This window comes from Chrysochloris asiatica, unplaced genomic scaffold, assembly GCF_000296735.1.
Source record: "Chrysochloris asiatica unplaced genomic scaffold, ChrAsi1.0 scaffold00379, whole genome shotgun sequence".
Lineage (NCBI taxonomy): Eukaryota > Metazoa > Chordata > Mammalia > Afrosoricida > Chrysochloridae > Chrysochloris > Chrysochloris asiatica.
In genome coordinates this window covers 1,801,949-1,808,600 of record NW_006408897.1, presented here as the reverse complement: position 1 = coordinate 1,808,600, position 6,652 = coordinate 1,801,949, and positions in this window count along the sequence as shown.

Sequence of the window (6,652 nt, the reverse complement as noted above, 5' to 3'; positions counted from 1 at the left end):
ACCAGCCACTCCTTAGAAATCCTATGTGAGGTTGCTGTGAGTCTGAACCCACTTGACAGTGCTGAACAACATACATAAGAATCACCTGAGGATCTTGTTAAGATGTAGACTCTGATTAACCGACATCAGGTGGATCTTGGCTGAAAGCACATATTACCAGAAAGGTAAACTTGTGCTTTATTGACAGCTCAAAAGCTTTTGATTGTTTGGATCGTGGCAAGCTGTGGACAAAACTGCAGAGAATGAGTATTCTGGAACACTTAATTGTGCTCATGAGGAACCTGTACATAGACCAAAGAGTCAAGTGTTCGAACAGAACACCGAATGGCTTAAACTTTGGAAAGGTGTGTGCCAGGGTTATATTCTGTAACCATACTTACTCAACATGTATGCTGAGCAGATAATTGGAGAAGCTGGATTATATGAAAAAGAACATGGCATCAGGATTGGAGGAAACTTACTAACCTGTGATATGCAGATGATACGACCTTGCTTGCTGAAAGCAAAGAGGACTTAAAATACTTAACTGATGAACATCAAAGGCCACAGCCTGTGGTATGGACTGCACCTTGGTGAAAATAAAAATTCTCACCACTGAACCGTTTATCAAGATAAATGGAAAAAAGATTGAAGTTGTCAAATACTTCATTTTGCTTTTATCAACCACCAACATTCATGAAAGCAGCAGTCAAGAAATCAAACAACATGTGCATTTGACAATTCTGCTGCACGAGACCTCTTTAAAATGTTGAAGAGCAAAGATGTCAGTTTGAGGACTAAAATGCGCCTGATCCAAGCCATGGTATTTTCAGTAACCTCATATGCATGCAGAAGTTGGACAATGAATAAGGAAGACCACAGAAGAATTAATGCATTTGAGTTATGGTGTTGGAGGAGAATATTAAAAATACCATGGCAGAAGAACAAACCTGTGTTGGAAGAAGTATAGCCAGAGTGTTCCTTGAAAGCCAGGATGACCAGACTTCATCTCTCACACTTCAGACACGTTATCAGGAGGAACCAGTCCCTGGAGAAGGACATCATGCTTGGTAAAGTGGAGAGTCAGCGAAAAAGAGGAAGACCCCCAACAAGATGGATTGGCACAGCGGCAGCAGCAATGGGATTAAGTGTACCAAAGATTGTGAGGTCAGCACAGGAGTGGGTAGTGTTTCCTTCTGTTGTGCATAAAGTCTTTAAAAGTTGATAAGGACTTGATGGAACCTAACAACGGGTGGAAATGCAAATTCTCAGCAGGGAATCCAACCAGAATGGTTTGAAGCCTTGGTTATCTTTTAAGAACCAAAGGCACAAAAAGCCAGCAAAAATATTGGCCAACTGAGTCCATGATTGAAAGAGTCTGCCCTAAGTTCTGAGTGGGCTGAGGCTACAACAGCCTCATAAGTGTGGGAATCTTGATTTCCGTATGGCACTGTCCTTCTTGCTGATATGAACAGAGTGCCTTCCATGTGCCTGGTAGCACAGTAGTTAAGCACTCGGCTGCTAACCACATGTATTCATACCTACCAGTCGTTCCTCTGGAGAAAGCTGAGGCAGTCTGCTTTTGTAAAGATTACAGCCTTGGAAACCCTATGGACAGTTCTACTCTGTCCTATAGGGTTGTTGAGTCAGAATTGACCCCCAAAGCAGTAGGCTTGGTTAGGTTTATGTGCCAGGTACTGCCAAAGTGCTCTATCTGTAGTAACTCACCTAATACTTGAAATGACTATGAAGCTCCAAAGTCTCCTCATCTAGGAGCTCAAATTTTCAGATAAGGAAACGAGGCACAGAGACAACTCTTGTCAAGGTCACATGGCTAGGAAATGGAAAAGCTATTAACTGTGCTCACAGAAACTGGCATATTAGTGTGTCCTAAATCCTCAGCTTGCTTTCTGCCAACAGTTTTAATACCTAGAAAGGAGAAAGCTCAGTATGCATTACTTACCAGTATTACTAGAAGAATGAGTGCTTATTTTAAGTTGTGCTTAGTATTTGAGGAAGAAGGATTTAGGAGGAGGAAGTGAAGTGTTTTATTCCTGGATAAAAGCTGATCACCTCCCTGCACCCCAAGGGCACACAGAGCTGTGTGGCTGCGTCTACATGGCTGCAGGGTTCCTATTTGGTTAGTTGCTCATTGCCTTTGATCCCACTCGTGTCTCTGCTAGGCAAGAAGAGTATTTTGATGTTACTCAAGAGGTCCCCATTGGTTGTCATTCTTACAAAAATTCATGCTGAGAATATTCAAAGACAAGACTGGAGGCAAAAATAAAATTTACACTCCACTAGAGAAAGAAAGAAGTGGGGAAAAAAGTGTAATCCACCACAGTTTGATGAACTTGACCTATACTTAATGGATGTAGTAACTTAAAAGAGGGACTGAATCTTTACAGTGAGGACCATTACCACCCACTCTGTACACAGGGTTGACAGGGATGGGCAACTTAGACATTGGCTACCCAAAATGGGGGAGGGGGTGGCCTACAAAGGCAAGAAGTGACTGGCTTACAAGTTTTCAAGAGGGAGCCTAGTTCCAGAAGGTGCGGGGGAAGGTAGAATCTCCACAATGGTTTCCAACCTGTCTGGATGGGGCTGGTGAAAGAAGATGGGGATAAGACTCTTGTGGTTCAATAGTGAATAATTGCCATCAGGACTGACTGTGAAAGATGCAAATGTAAAGGTAGACATTTTGTAACAAAAAGAAGGGGAGTGGTTGGTTTTGCAGTCCAGGAGCAGAGGACCCTGGGATCATCAAGCGAGAAGAGCAGAGTGTGGGACCCTATCTAGAGATGGAGGCAGAGAAGATGACATGAAGAGATGGAGAAGCTGGGGATTCTGGACTCAAGGTGGGAGAGGGGCTGTGTGCTGGTGGCTGGGGGGCAGGCTTGCAGGGTGTACCCTTTAGTTGTTTGAATTGTTATATATTCGTGAGTGCTTCGGTATACATCTTAAAAAAAAACAAAAACTGAATGGAAGCAACTATTGTCGAATGATGATGCTATGGAGGGGATTGTAATCATTGCAATGAAAGAAAATACAATAGCATGAATGTAAAGCTGATGTTCTCCCATGTAAACTATCACTCGATTCACAATATAAACTTGAGGAAAAAAAAAAAAAAAGAAATTCACAGAAGGGGAAAATCCTTCTCCACTGCCACAATTGCACATTTTCCAAGAGGACACTTTTCCAATCCATAATGGTGGTGTCTGGAAATGGGCCCCTCCTACCAAGGTGCCAATTGTGCACCAGCTGTTTGGTGAAGGCCAAGCCCAAACACAAATGTCACACAAATACATCCTCAGTGTGATGGTCTCCAAAAGCCAACTTGGGTTTGTACTCCTAAATCCAGCTTCTTTGGCCTTTGGGAAGGGGCCATCTAGGAGCTAGCTGCTCAAACTATGTCATCTAAATAGTAGCTAATGCTTGCAATCAACATTTAATGAGAATTTCTTAATTGCTGAGCAAGTTTTTGACAAAAGCAGCAAGGACAGACTAAATGACAAAGCAATGCTTTCATTTAATTCTCACAACCCCATGGGAGAAATACTGTTGAGGCCCATTTTACACATGAAAACTGAGACCTGGAGCAATTAAGGAATTTGCCCAAAGTTTGTTGTTATTAAGTGGTTCCAAGTCAGTTGTGATTCATAACAACCCACATAGGGTTTCAGAGGAGCGACTGGGGTTTGGAACCACTGACTGTGGTTGGCACTCAAGTGCTTATCCTACAGTGCCACACCAGGATTCCTTGCCTAAGGATGTTGTTATTCTGTTTAGTCGGTTTCGACTCATAGCAACCCTGTATAGGGTTTCTAAGAAGCAGCTGGTGGATTTGAACTGCTGACCTTGTGGCTCAAAGTCCAGTGCTGATCCTACATCGTTCCTACAGCTCCACACCAGGATACAGTCAGTAAAAGGAGTCTTGGTGGTCAGTGTTTAAGCAGTGGACTGCTAACAAAAAGGTTACTGGTTCAAACCCATCAGCTGCTCTGGGGGAGAAATGATCTGGAGATCTGCTCCTGTAAAGATTAAGCCAAACCCAAGTCCACTGCCGTCCACTCGATTGTGACTCATAGCGACCCTGTATAGAGTTTCTGAGATGATAAATCTTTACAGCACCAGACAACCTCATCTTTCTCCCCCAGAGCAGTTTGAACCACCAACCTGATGGTTAGCAGTATAGTGCTTATCCTACACCACCACCAGGACACCTTCCAGTAAAGATTGTGCCGTCGAATCCTAACTTACAGACACCCTGCACAGTGTTTCTGAGACTTTCAATCGTTCCAGGAGCAGTAAGTCTCATCTGTCTCTCAAGGAGCGGCTGGCAGGCTGGAACTGAGGACCTTATGGCTCACAGCCTAGTGCTTGTCATATGGGGACTCTACGGGGCAATTCTACTCTGCTCTATCGGGGCATTATGAGTTGGGATAAACTGGACAGCACCCAACAACAGCTCTTAAGTGGTAGTTAGAACTGGAACCCAGGTCTGACTAGGTCCTCATGAGGCTTCCTTTACAATAATGGCAGTGGTGGTAAGCAGGTAAAGCCATCCTTGAAAACTGGGAATTGGTAGAGTCAATCTAAGGAGGGAAAGGAAGGATCAAAAGAGTTGGAGGTAGAACAAATCGTTGTACCCCTAAAAATACAAAGACAAAGCATGGACTTAACCATGCTTCAAACACTATAAACCTAGAGCTAAGGATCTTAGGTAAGGAGCTCTGGTAGCGTAATGGTTACAAATCAGGCTGCCAACCTCAAGGTCAGCAGTTCGAAACTACTAGCTGTTCTGCGGGAGAAAGATGAGGCTTTCTGCTTCCGTAAAGAAACCCTGTACAGGGTCACTATGGGTCAGAACCGACTCCATGGCACAGAACAACAACAACAACAAAGGATCTCAGGTAGGCCTGCCGTGTTGAAATGCTTTGTAGCTTTTGTTATTTATATGGCTGGAAATTGGCAAAAAGTAAGCAAGTCAGTTTCTTAGTGTATAAACGCAGAGAAGCCTGGAGTCTCTGTCTGAGGAGCCAGAATGAGAATCAAAATTATGGCCTCTGAATTAGCTGTGATCCCCTACAACCAACAGCATGCTTAATACCAGAGCTGGGGTGGAGGCGAATAACCCCTGGAGCTGGAGGAGCCTGAGGCTAGCTCTTCTGGGAAGTTTTTCTGTCCACCAGGTGGAGTGGGGCTTCTTCCCCCGGTCTTTCCTGGTAGCACTTGACAATCCCCTCAGTGCCCGGCACCTGGCCAGATCCCTTCAGGCAGTTCCAATTGGTGTGAGTAGGAGAGTGAGCCCAGATCCCAGAAGGACAACACAAAAGAAGGCCAGCAGGCAGCTGGGCATCCACAGGAGAGCCAGGGTCCCCTCCAGGACTGATAGGACAGCTGCTAAGCCCTGGCTCCATGGGCAGAATCTCAGAGCCAAATCCAGCAGCCCCTTCCTTGGGGCCCAGCACACCGACCTGGCTAAACCCACACAGAGCCTGAGAGAACTGGGCGGAACAGCTTGCCAAGGAGGACTGTTGCCATTTCTAAGCAGGTGCTTTGGCTCTATGGGAACTCCGGAGACTTCAGAGAGGATGGTGGGAGGGAAGAAAGGGGAACGAGTGACAGCAGTGCCTTTTGAACAACTCCAGAAACAGCGTGAAAATTGGAGATGGAAAGTGGGCTGGGAAGGTGGATTAGGGAAATCCAGTTGTTGCCAGGTAAGTTTGGTGGAAGATAAACAGTTTTACAAGAAAAGAGCCACAATAATAAGCCAATAGTACAAAATTCTATGGTGACTGAGACGGGGGCTGAAGTTAGCTTGTAAGTATCATGGCCTGGTTTCCAGAGCAGGGCAGCATGGGGGTCAGTGTGCCCTAGGAAAAGTGCATCCGGGGAAAGCACAGAAAGATGCATAAAGGAATAGGTGGATGAACGGCTGGGGAATCAACTGAAGTTCCAGCTAACAAATACCTACATAGGAATCCTAACATCGTGGGGAGATGGAGCACCCAGAGACCCATTTGGAGGACTGGAAATCAGTCCTGTTATGGGAGTTTGTTTGTAGACCACAAGCCTCCATTTGACAACAGGATGGAAGCTGACTCTTCCCTGAGAGGCTGGGCACAACTCAGCTTTGAACTGTCCAATCTCTAGGCTGGAAGGGTTTCCTCAACCTACCCTAGAGAGCCCTGAGAGAGACTGAGGAGGTTGGTGTGGTGGAGACAGTGGTACCTCAGGTACCATGAGGAGCCCAAAGCAGCCTGTCAGCCTTAGCCTAGAATACGTGTTCTCCAGTCTCCCTCCAGAGTCAGGGCACATACACATACACCCCACAAAACTTCCCAAATAAAACTTTTACCTTGTGCAATGCATTCTACTGTTTATATGTATTTATATACACATATGAAGAAGCTCTGGTAGCGTAGTGGTTACGAAAAGAGCTACTAACCTCACAGTCAGTGATTCAAAACTACCAGCTGTTCCACGGGAGAAAGATGAGGCTTTCTGCTCCCATAAAGATTTACAGCCTCGGAAACCCTGTACAGGGTTGCTATGAGTCAGAACCGACTCCATGGCACACAACAACAACAACAAAGTAAAACAAATCTACAAGACTGAAAATAAGGAACAAGAGATACCAATTTATAGTGACATTAACTACAAA